This window comes from Centroberyx gerrardi, chromosome 20 (genome assembly GCF_048128805.1).
Source record: "Centroberyx gerrardi isolate f3 chromosome 20, fCenGer3.hap1.cur.20231027, whole genome shotgun sequence".
Lineage (NCBI taxonomy): Eukaryota > Metazoa > Chordata > Actinopteri > Beryciformes > Berycidae > Centroberyx > Centroberyx gerrardi.
Genome location: NC_136016.1, coordinates 20,715,862 through 20,727,434, shown reverse-complemented (window position 1 = coordinate 20,727,434; position 11,573 = coordinate 20,715,862).

The window sequence follows — 11,573 nt, the reverse complement described above, 5'->3', positions numbered from 1 at the left end:
CCCAAGCCACAAAAATAGACCCCGAAATACAGAGTAATAGAAGTGTTTTAGGATGGATTTTCCCGTTAAACTCGGAGCAATAAAAGCAGAATCATTTTGTCATTGTTTTGTATTTATTAAATATGGTGACAGACAGAGGAAAAAAGGGGGAATTCAAAGCACCTTATGTCAGAACGAGATGAAAACAGCTGACAGAAGGATGGAGGAGGGAAAAAGGGGGGGAAGGTGAGGAGAGGAAGTGTGGGTGGAAGAAAGGATGAGGGAGGAGAGGGGGAGGAGGGAGGTGTGAAGGGATGAGGGGGGGTGGGGGGGTTAAAACAGGATGAATATCTCACAGGCAGAAAGAGAGGGGATGTCTTTCCAGGAAATTACTTTCACACAGAGCGACGGCCTGCCAGCGATGTTGAAACCATTTCCACACACACACACACACACACACACACACACACACAAGTCGAGTCTTTTTCCAAAAAAAAAAATCGCTGTGAGCTGCAACATATTTTCATGTGAGCCGAGAAATATTTTGCAGGTAATGAGCAACAGGCCACTTAAATTATAACTAATGGGTTGGAAAAGTCTCTCTCTCTTATGGACTGTTATATGCACTTTGGTGTGAGTTTTGGACGCTGAAGCAGACGATCCGCCTGCCAACAGACCGCTTCAAAAACCACAATTCTCACTTTCAAGCACAACCGAACTTAATTAAATTCAACTTCTCACTTCGGCTAATATCCTGATTTTATCGCACGTGCGGCCGTTAAAGGCGGGATTCAGTACCCAGTTAGTAAATCCTGTTTTCTGCGTCCTGATTGGCTCCCCAGCGGCCAGGCTGTTTTGAATTAGACCCTCTGCGACCTTCAGCGGCCCGGCCACTAATTTGACTCCTGGAATAACAGCAGCTACTGTGTTTTTCAGAAGTCTGGAACCGAACGTCTGTCTGGGGAGTCTGCAGTGGACACAGGTGCTCGATCTCTCTCTCTCTCTCTCTCCCTGTCTCTCTCTCTCTCTCTCTCTCTCTCTCTCTCTCTCTCTCTCTCTGTAAGAGAGTCATGTGTTTAGGTTTTAGTGGCCCGACTGAAAAAAAAAAAATCCCAAATGTCTTGTTTTCATCAAGTCTGTTTCCTGATCCAATCTTTGCTCTCCATTTCTGTCTGTGAATTTAGAGGTAACACATGTTTTAGTGTGTGTGTGTGTGTGTGTGTGTGTGTGTGTGTGTGTGTGTGTTTTGTGTACATGTAAATGTATGCAAGTGAGTATATGTATATGTGAGTATATGTAGTTTATGTGAATGTGTAAGTGTATGCAGGTCAGTGTGTGTGTGTGTGTGTGTGTGTGTGTGTGCGTGTGTGCATGTGTCTGATGGTCATTCAGATTACTGATTACCAGCTTTATATTGTAATCAGTACAGTTACTCTCAGTTACTTTTAATTATGTCGCCTCCAAAATAGACTTTAATTTGATTTATTTCTATTTACAGACCGTAAATTGAGAACAATTATAACTCCAAGGCAACTGTAATTCACCATCATTTCAAGATGTGTAAAATTATGTTTCTGTTAGTATTCATGATCTCACAATATTGTTTCCTCTTCTAAGTAATCTCCTGAGTATTTGTAATCAGATTACTGTGTTTGACAGTAACAGTAGCTGTAACATCACTAGTAACAACACCTGAAAAACCATCTGGAAAAACTGAAGGTAAAGCACAATGTTGGTTACTATTACAGGTTTGATTCATCTTAACCCTTCATTGTAATTCTTTCAAGGATAAAATAATCATTTTTGGTATATTCACTGATCAGTTAGAGGTATTATTTCCCCCAAAAAATTGATACATGTATATAGCATTTTCAAGCCTTAATTTCCTTCTTCATTAACACACAGAAGTTCACATGAAACACAGCAGTCATGTTGTTCCTCTGCTCTCTGAACTCGACTGTAGCGAACTCCAACGGTCAACTTGTCGGCTAATTTGCTCTCCTTTTGCTTTTCCCTGTAGGCAAATATTTATGTACCACACATACACACACACACACACACACACACACACACGTATACACAAGTCCAATAAACAAAGATGGACAATGTTGATCACAGAAAAATCCAATGATAACAATACAATCTTCAATAAGCACTGACTGTGCTCGGCGCCAACCATGCAGGACTAATTGATCCTATCTCTCTCTCTCTCTCTCTCTCTCTCTCTCTCTCTCTCTCTCTCTCTCTCTCTCTCTTCCTCTCTCTCTCTCTCTCTCTCTCTCACACACACACACACACACACACACCACCACACAGACCTACTGGGAAGCAGAGTTGAATTATTATGATGCTGGAGGGAGAAAGAGGGAAAGAGTGGGAGGATGGAGGGATGATGAGAGAAATATGTAAGATACTGTATCATCACTTGTAGTACAGTACGATACACTGTGGCCTTTATCACTGATGCTCATGTTCAGCTACTTCTTTATGTGTTCTGAACTGGTATGAACACCAGAGAAGAAGAGACAGAATCTCTCACCTGGCGGGATGACAGGTTACCAAAACTGTCCAATAAATGAGCTGCTTGTGAGTCCATGTGACTTTTGTTTACAAACCCTGGTTCACTTGTAATTGGGCAGCATGAACCTAAACGCACCAAATACAAAAATGCAACAAACTACTCTGGTTCAGGCCAAAGAAAACAAACTGTAGATGCAATCTACAGTTTGAAGGATTATTTCCATACTCGTCCATACTGTGAACCTGTTGAACTCTCCTTAGACCTGACAAAGACCCAGTAGGGTTGAAACACTGTCTATTTAATTCTATTAAATAAAGGCACCACTGGAGCATAGTGTGCAGGTTCTGTGCTTCGTTCTTTATTGGATTTCATCTCAACCCAGTGCCTAAAAAGATGAAATGTGCATTCCAGGAGTTATTTTGTGACAAAACTGTTGGAAACGACTTTTTTCTCCTCAACCTGCCTGATCTACTTCTACTTCACTTAGTGATTTCCTACATTTCCCAGAATGCCTTTTTGACAGCTCCCAGAGAACGGGCTTGAACTTGTTTCATTCAGCTGTGGGTTATATGTGTAGGTGGAGAAAGTGATAGCAATAGCACAGTAAGAGCAAGAGAGTGGAAGTTTTTCAGCTGAGAAAAAGCGAGAGTCGCGTACACAATGTCTCTCTGCTGCATTGCATTCTGGTCTCTCTCCTGCTCCTGTGGGTGGAGAAATTGGTCTCTCTCCTCTTCTACAATGGGTTTCTCCCTGTATGATTGTTGAACGTCTCTTGGTGCAAAATGGCGGCTCTAGAAAGAAGCCCTCGCTCTTTGATTCTGAGGAACTGACACCAAAACCTGACGTTTACCGCTGATGTTTTAGATCGCTGAAACATTTTCTCATTTAATTCTATTAAATAAAGGCACCACTGAAGCATAGTGTGCAGGTTCTGTGCTTTGTTCTTTATTGGATTTCATCTCAACCCAGTGCCTAAAAAGATGAAATGTGTTTGAATAATTGTTTCAGTTGGAAATCCCCCATGATTTGAATCCCCACCCCTTCCTCACCTCCCACGCCCCCGCCTCAAACCCCGTCCATCCATATTCACACGCATCCCGGCTCATACATGCATAAATGTGGCTCTTTCTTTACGTCGGCCCCGGGGTGCGACGCTGATTAGCTTCCTGGCAGGAACGCCGCCCCCGGGTCGACGCTGGGTTCCTCCCAGAGAGCCGAGCGGTGGCGGCGGCGGCGGGTTTGAGAGCTGCAGCCGTCGCTGTTTGTTTGGACTGTGCGCTTATTTCCGTGAATTCTGACCTGGCAGGAAGCGTGGCGGGGAGACGGGACAATGGGCTATTGTAAGGCTAAAACAGGAAAAAGGAACACACACACACACACACACACACACACTAACCTGCACTAAGATACACGCAGTCACAAAGACCCTTACAAAAACCCCTCATGTTCCCTCTCACTATCTCTCTCACACACACACACACACATTTGTATTACTGTACTTGCACTTGTACATTCATTGACTGCATTCATTCCCTCACCACGACATGACTAACTTTAACCTTCACCCTATCCTAAACCTAATATCCTAATTCTAATTTTAATCCTAAACCCAAGCCGTGACCCTAAACTTTTCCCTTTGAAGGAGTGAGAAGCGGCAAAATGTTGCAAAAACATGTCCTCACTCTGGGGGATTTCCCTCATCTTTCTATCCTTGTGAGGACATTTGTTCCTCATAAGAACACACACACACACACACACACACACACACACATACACAGGAATACAGGCACATACATGGAAACAGACACACAAACAGGTCAGGTTTGTAAAGGCCGATATTTGTGACTGAAGCTTCCAATAGCTGACACGTGCCGATATTCAATATCTTTACATTTTGCCATTTTGATGCCAACAAAATACCCGCAGAACTTTATTTCTTGGTTTTATTTTATTTCCTGGGTGGAAAAGCCTCTGAAACAGCATTCAGACCATCATGGGACACTAAAACTCTCCACTGAAACCCAGACTGATGAAATTATTTTAGTGTCAGCAGCTCTTTAAGGCAGAGAGACCCACTGCACCTAAATTAAATGAATACATAAAATGTTTAAAGAGAATAAAATTTCATAGCAGGCTTTTTCTGTCACTGTGGTCAGGGAGGAACCTCCATCATATTGGAGGTGGACGGCACGACTGGCTGATATCTGATTTTTGCTGATATATCGGTCTAGCCTTTCTACACACTACCCCCCACCCCCCCACCCCCCCGTCCCGTCACATACCTCCTGCTCTGTAAATAGCAGAAACAGCCTCCCTTCCTCCAGATCTTTCCCTTCCTTTCCCTCGTTTCTCAGCCTCTTGTAAAGCCGTGGATCATCCAGAGCCTGGTGCTTTCATCTGACCTGAGAGGTGACATGGCCCAGTTCACAGGCTACACTATAGTCACGGTGCTGTGTGTGTGAGTGTGTGTGTGTGTGTGTGTGTGTGTGTATGAATTCCCTCATCCAGGCCTGTGAATCTGAAGGTGTGATAACAGAGCAGAGAAGCTTACATGAACTGTAACGTGTGTTTATTTAGTTGAAGCCATCGGTTGCCGAAGTCCAAGACCCTGGAGATAGGAGAGGTCGGGTCAGGAGTGTGTGTGTGTGTGTGTGTGTGTGTGTGTGTGTGTGTTTGCGTTGTGAGGAATGTCACCGTCTGACCTGTCTGATCTCTGTGTATGAACGACTGACCTGAAAGATTGACCCTATGTGTGCTGGTTCAGTGCCTGGCTTCTGTCACACACACACACACACACACACACACACTTTTCTGATAAACGCCCATCCAACATGCACAGTCATACAAGCCAAATCCATGCTGTGTGTGTGTTTGTGCCTGTTTTGGGCGGCGGTGTCGGTGTGTTTTCCTTCACCTCAGTGTAATTAGTACTCAATACGTCGGGCTGAGTGGCATCTTAATGACAGCGTGTGCATCTGCGGCAGTAGGTTTGTATGTGTGAAAATAGCAGTGTGTGGTCAGTGGCTCTGTGTGGGGGGGGCAGACGACAGACTGAAGTTTCTATTTTAGTGTCTAGAAGAAGAAGAAGAAGAAAAGAGGTTTAACAGCTGGGTTTTTTATTCTGTGAAGGAGAGTGACTGCTGCATTTTGCTGCGTTCTGCACGTTTTCCAGTACTTGGAGTCACTTTCTGCTTCAACTCCAATATTGGAAGTAATTGATTACATCTGTGTTTTAGTACATATATAGTGAATTCCCTCTTAATGCATGTAATGTCATTTGCATTCAACTTTTCTTATTCAATTAATCAGAATTCACAAAAAAACTAAAGGCTGCATCAGTAGGTAATACCACTGAATCTTGCTGATTCAGTGATCTGATTTTGTCATTTTCCCTTTTATTTTTTTGCCAAATTTTCAAATTACAATTTTTTTCAACCTTTGCATCCTCTTACACTGTTAGATCTTATCAATCTGCCATGTTCAGTGCATTCCAGGAGTTATTTTGTGACAAAACTGTACTTTTTTCTCCTCAACCTGCCTGATCTACTCCTACTTCACTTAGTGATTTCCTACATTTCCCAGAATGCCTTTCGACAACCCCCAGAGAACGGGCTTGAACTTGTTTCATTCAGCTGTATATGTGTAGGAGGAGAAAGTGATAGCAATAGCACAGTAAGAGAGTGGAAGTTTTTCAGCTGAGAAAAAGCGAGAGTCGCGTACATAACGTCACAATGTCTCTCTGCTGCAGTGCATTCTGGTCTCTCTCCTGCTCCTGTGGGTGGAGAAATTGGTCTCTCTCCTCTTCTATGATGGATTTCTCCCTGTATGATTGTTGAACGTCTCTTGGTGCAAAATGGCGGCTCTAGAAAGAAGCCCTCGCTCTTTGATTCTGAGGGACTGACACCAAAACCTGACGTTTACCGCTGATGTTTTAGATCGCTGAAACATTTTCTCATATCAAACTCCATTGTAGCTGCTGGAAATATCTCTAAATGACGTCTACGTTTGGCCAGTCTGTAGGAATAAGAGAAATACACCAAACAACAAAGCCCAGAAATGCAAGGTACATCACGAATTGCTGCTTTTTTAACAATGTTGAAGTGTGTCAGGGTGGATTTCTCCTTTAATTATTCTTTTTCTGAGGTTTACATGGATTTCCAGGTTTTCCCTGAGATGTTGGGAGAGAACAGAGGAACAGCATGACATGCAGAGAGAGAGAAGAAGAAGAGAAGAGAAGAAGAATGAAAAAGAAATGAAATGAAATGCGGAGAGAGATCTGGGCACCTGAGACGACTTCAACAGTAATCGCCTAATATGCTGCTATTTAATTCTATCACTCTTCTGTTCTCGCTCTCATCCATCATAGCTCTCTTTTCTCCTCTCTTTCAGTTTTCTTGTTCCCCGGTCTCTCTCTTTCTCTCTCTCTCTCTCTCTCTCTCTCTCCGTCTTTTTTCTGTTGCTGTGATTGCCTGTCTCCTCATGGCCCGATGCCCAGCCGCCACTGGGTAGCATTCCTCACCCTGGGCCAACGGGAAGAGAGGGAGGAGGGGGGGAAGAGGAGGAGAAGAGGAGGAGGAGGAGGAGGAGGAGGACAAATGGAAGGAATGAGAGAGAGAAAAGAAAAGTGCAAGAGAGAGAGAGAGAGAGAGAGAGAAAGAACCACAGCAGGTCTCCTTATATAGAGTCTGATGTTATAGAGCTGAGGAGGGGAAGAGTGATTTTTCTTTTTTTTTTTTTAGTTTGTCGCTCCCCTTGGTTTTTGATAGCAACCGTAAAGTTTTCCTTTCAGCAGGTCTGTTTATAGTCACATCCACTCACAGCACTGCTCGTTTTACACACACACACACACACACACACACACACACACACACACACACACACACACACACAGTCAGGCCGCAGGATGACCACACGAGGGTCTACAGAAATACACATAGCATGCAAACACACACGGCCTCGCTGTTTTTGGGAACGAAACACCAGATCTTGAAGGTAACTGCGCTGTCGAGGTGCAGAAAAAAGGTTTTGCTGAGAAAGCAGAACGGACTCCACCCTGCCCTCCGGCTCTTATTTCTTCGATTCAAGTGTGCATGAGTTTTTTTGAGGCGTGGACGAGCATGTGTGTGCATGCAGGCAGAGGAGTGTGTGTGTGTGTGTGTGTGTGTGTGTGTGTGTGTGGCATCTCCACTGGGAACTGCTGGCAGATGCAGCAGTCAGACTGTGGGTATATAGGGACGGAGAAAGTTTGGCTCAGCCTGAAACTCAAGCCACACTGGAACAGAGGAGCCACGCATACAGTCCTTCTCTCTCTCTCCTTTCTCCTTTTCTCTTTCTAATTCTCTCTCTTTCTCCTTTTCATCCTCTCTCTCTTTCTCTTTCTCTCTCCAGTTTCTTTACTGGTTTAACTAAACATGGATCTTCCTCTGCCTCTTCGCTCCAGCTCTGCTTTCCTCGCCCCTCTTTCCTCTTTGTAACATGTGAGACTACTCTGATTACTTTTTTGTAGTAATTATCAACTTATTGCATTCGTTTTTGGATGTAACTGTATGAATGTGAAGCAAGGCTTTACTCAAACAAAACATGCCCAAATGTCAGATTTGTACAGATAAATATAAGCTAAAATGAAGATAAAATAGGAGACTGAAGGATTTAAAACCAACAGCAAGGATGTAGTTTGCAGGCTCCATGCAGATTGAGAAACCGGACCGGGTGTTTGATATAAACAGCAGTATAATGAAGGAAAACAATGAGAACTGCTAGATGATAGATGTTTCTTTTTTACTAGATTTGGTGGAGATGTTGTGGAATTAACTTAAAGTAATGAAACCAGTGTGCAGGCATCTCTTTCTCTATGAATTGCAGACTTCCCATGTAACAGCATGGACTCTCTGTAACTTAATCACAGATAAAAACAGACTTATGCCATTTGTTGAGGGTGTTTTTATCCAAAGCAATGTTTTAATCTACTTTATAGTACCAGAAATACATGAAAATGCAAGTTTAATGCATTTTGTGCATGTAAAGAAGCCCTTGACCCTGCAGTGTTAGTGCCATGCTCGACCCGTTGTGCTCCTCAGGACCATAAAAAGAAAAACAATGTCTTCAGTTTTACAGTTTGCGAGTCGTCTCCAGCTTCACTTTGTGTGCCATTTTCCTCTCGGAGGCTCATGGCTATCTCCTCAGTCGGTTATTAGGCAGATGGAAACTGAGGCCAGAGACTGATCATCACTTGGCTACTCACAAACCTTTTACATATGAGTCTGGAAAGACGCTGCAAAAGTCTAACCAAAGATATCTGGAAGTATTTACAAAGTTGTATAATTAGATCAGCGGCTTAAGGCAGCAGTGGAAACTATTCACAGTGTAATGTAATGACAGAGAGAGGAGAGGGGGAACGGCTGGACGAGCTCTCACAGAACGAGCGAGCATATTATGCCACAGCCGGCTAATACCGCACATCTTAAGTCGATTAGAGGATGGAAAGGCATGGGAGTTGTATAATATTGCCATCACTGTCTTTTCCTGCACATGCCTCCTGCCGAAAATGATGCTTCTCAAACTATCTTGGATACATATGTTGGGTAGATTGGCTGCTAAAGGCCTTAATGAGGAGTTTGATATTAGACCTTTGTTGTAAATTGGCACTCTGTCTGTTATTTTCTTTATTGCTGGGGTGTTTTCTATATACTTTCTTGCCTTTGGTGTTACATTTCCCTACAACCCATAGGATACTTTATAAATATTGACAGAGGCGCCTCTGATACCTATTATATCAGTGTTTCTCAACCTTTTTGGCTCAGGACCCCTTAAAATGAAGCGATGTCTACTCGCGACCCCCCGTGTGCAGAGTTCAACCAAAGAATGATTTTCCCTTTTCAGGTTGTTTCATTTGATTCATTATCAGAGGAGACCGAGAGGCTGAAAGCTATTCGGTATTTCACAAGAAAAAAAAAGCAAAATTTAGAGAAAAATCTGAAAAAATAGACATGATAATAAATTTGTACAGTAGAAATATGCTTTTTTCCTGATCAATAAATCATCTCGCGACCCTCCCAAATTATGTCACGACCCTCTGGGGGCCCCCGACCCGCAGGTTGAGAACCACTGGTATATATGACGGCTAGTTATCCTGATCCCATGATGGAATACTAACTATTGGAAGGAATATGATGTTCATATATTTTTATGATATATGTTGAATTTTTCTATAGATTTTGTATATATCATTGCATGTAAATCTAACTCTGATCTTGAATTGTATTTATGCATTATGATCGTCACCTTGCAACAGGTGTGTTATGTCACATGACTTTCTACAAGGGGTTTATGGGTATTTAAGATGGTGATTCTCTGTTGTTTCGTCATTTCTTTATTAAAGGCCCCATGAATTGGCATCTGCACTTCACTGATTTGATGTATTTCCAGTTGAAACATGATGCTGGGGAAGGAATTTGTTGGTTGGAGTTTTTACTTACGCCTCCTGGTGCAGTATGAGGTCATCATTAAAGATACACTGTTTTCCAGGAAGTAACAGTAATGATGAGTTCATTTCATGGGGGCTTTAAATTTTTCATATGGGAACATTTTTGTGTGCGGATCCTCTGTTGTATTCCTCCAGAAAATGACTCACTTAGAATAGAAGGATGTGTGTACAGTGTTTAGTCTGCGGCCCCCGCTGGGTCGTGACCTCTGACCCCGACCGCATCACCAGGAAAACCATTACACGTCTGTTTATCTGGACTGGGTAGGCAGTACCAGGACCGGCCTTCTCCTCCTTCAAACTCCCCTCCATCCCTCCATCCTTTCCTCCATCCGTCTCTCTCCGCTAACAGCAGACTTCTTTTTCATCCGTGCAGACTCGCCCGGGCTGGACAGGCATTTCCTGTGGGCGGGGCCAGAGAGCAGAGACATTCTTGGGCCAGGCACCTCCACTTCCTGTCTCTGTTAACACCCAGCCGAAAAAACCTGCTGTCTGAGCCTCTTCTCTTGCTTTACATTTAGGTTAAAGACGTGTAGTTGACGCTCTTATCCAGAGTGACTTACAGTGAGTGCAAGAGTAGATTAAGCTTAAATTCCTTGATCAGCAACACTGCAAACAACAGTAAGGAGTGCAAGGTCAAAGTCTCGGTGCCCCGATAACAGATGTAAAAAAATATTCCTGTGAGCTTAGCGTTATCGTGTGAGATAGAGAGGTGCTGGGAAAATAATTCAGATATATAAGAGCTAAGGAAAGGGGTAGAAACCTCAGACAAGAGCATTTTAGAGCAAGTAGAGCTGCATGTATTTTACTTTTATCACTTCTCACTTCTCCGGTCTGTCCTCGTCAACCACCTGTATGCACGTTGTCTTTTATCAAATCTTATGCTTTGAAATAAATGCATTCAACTGTTTTAATTTCAAAGTATACGACTGAAATGAATGCGTGCAACTCCAGGAAAAGATTATAAAACTGAGGTACGGCTGTGTTTTTCCACTATTTAGAGCGTTTCGTTGTCATTTTTCCTTGACCTCGTTTGCATAGAAATAAGGTTTCACTCTCCACAGGATCTAAATATAACCATAATGTTTTCTGGCTGAACTAACTGCTGCCTCACTGATGCATCTGAGTTTACAGAGCAAGTATCAGTGTCTCACAGCTCAGCCGTACAGCTCACACACATCAGCAGCTCTCACTTCACTACATTACAGCATATAGAGGAAGATCGCTCTCTCAGTTGTCCCCCCCTCTCTATTTCTCTCTATAGTTGCTGTCTCATGTCTTCTTCTCAGTTACATACATGACTAGAAAGCTGTGTATTCCATGCCGGTGTAGGGTTTCCTGTGATATGGACTTCAGTGTGTGTGTGTGTGTGTGCACGGTGGGGTGTTAGAGTAGGTGTTACAGTCAACTGCTGTCCTCCCAGGAGTCAGCAGCTGCAGCAAAGTGTTGGTATTCGACAGCTGTGCCCATGTGGAAGAGGAATGTGGGGGTGTGGGGTTTACGTGGGGTGTGTGTGTGTGTGTGGTGGAGGTGTGTGTGTGTGGTGGAGGTGTGGAGTCTCTTATACATAGGTGACGATCAGATATAGATCAG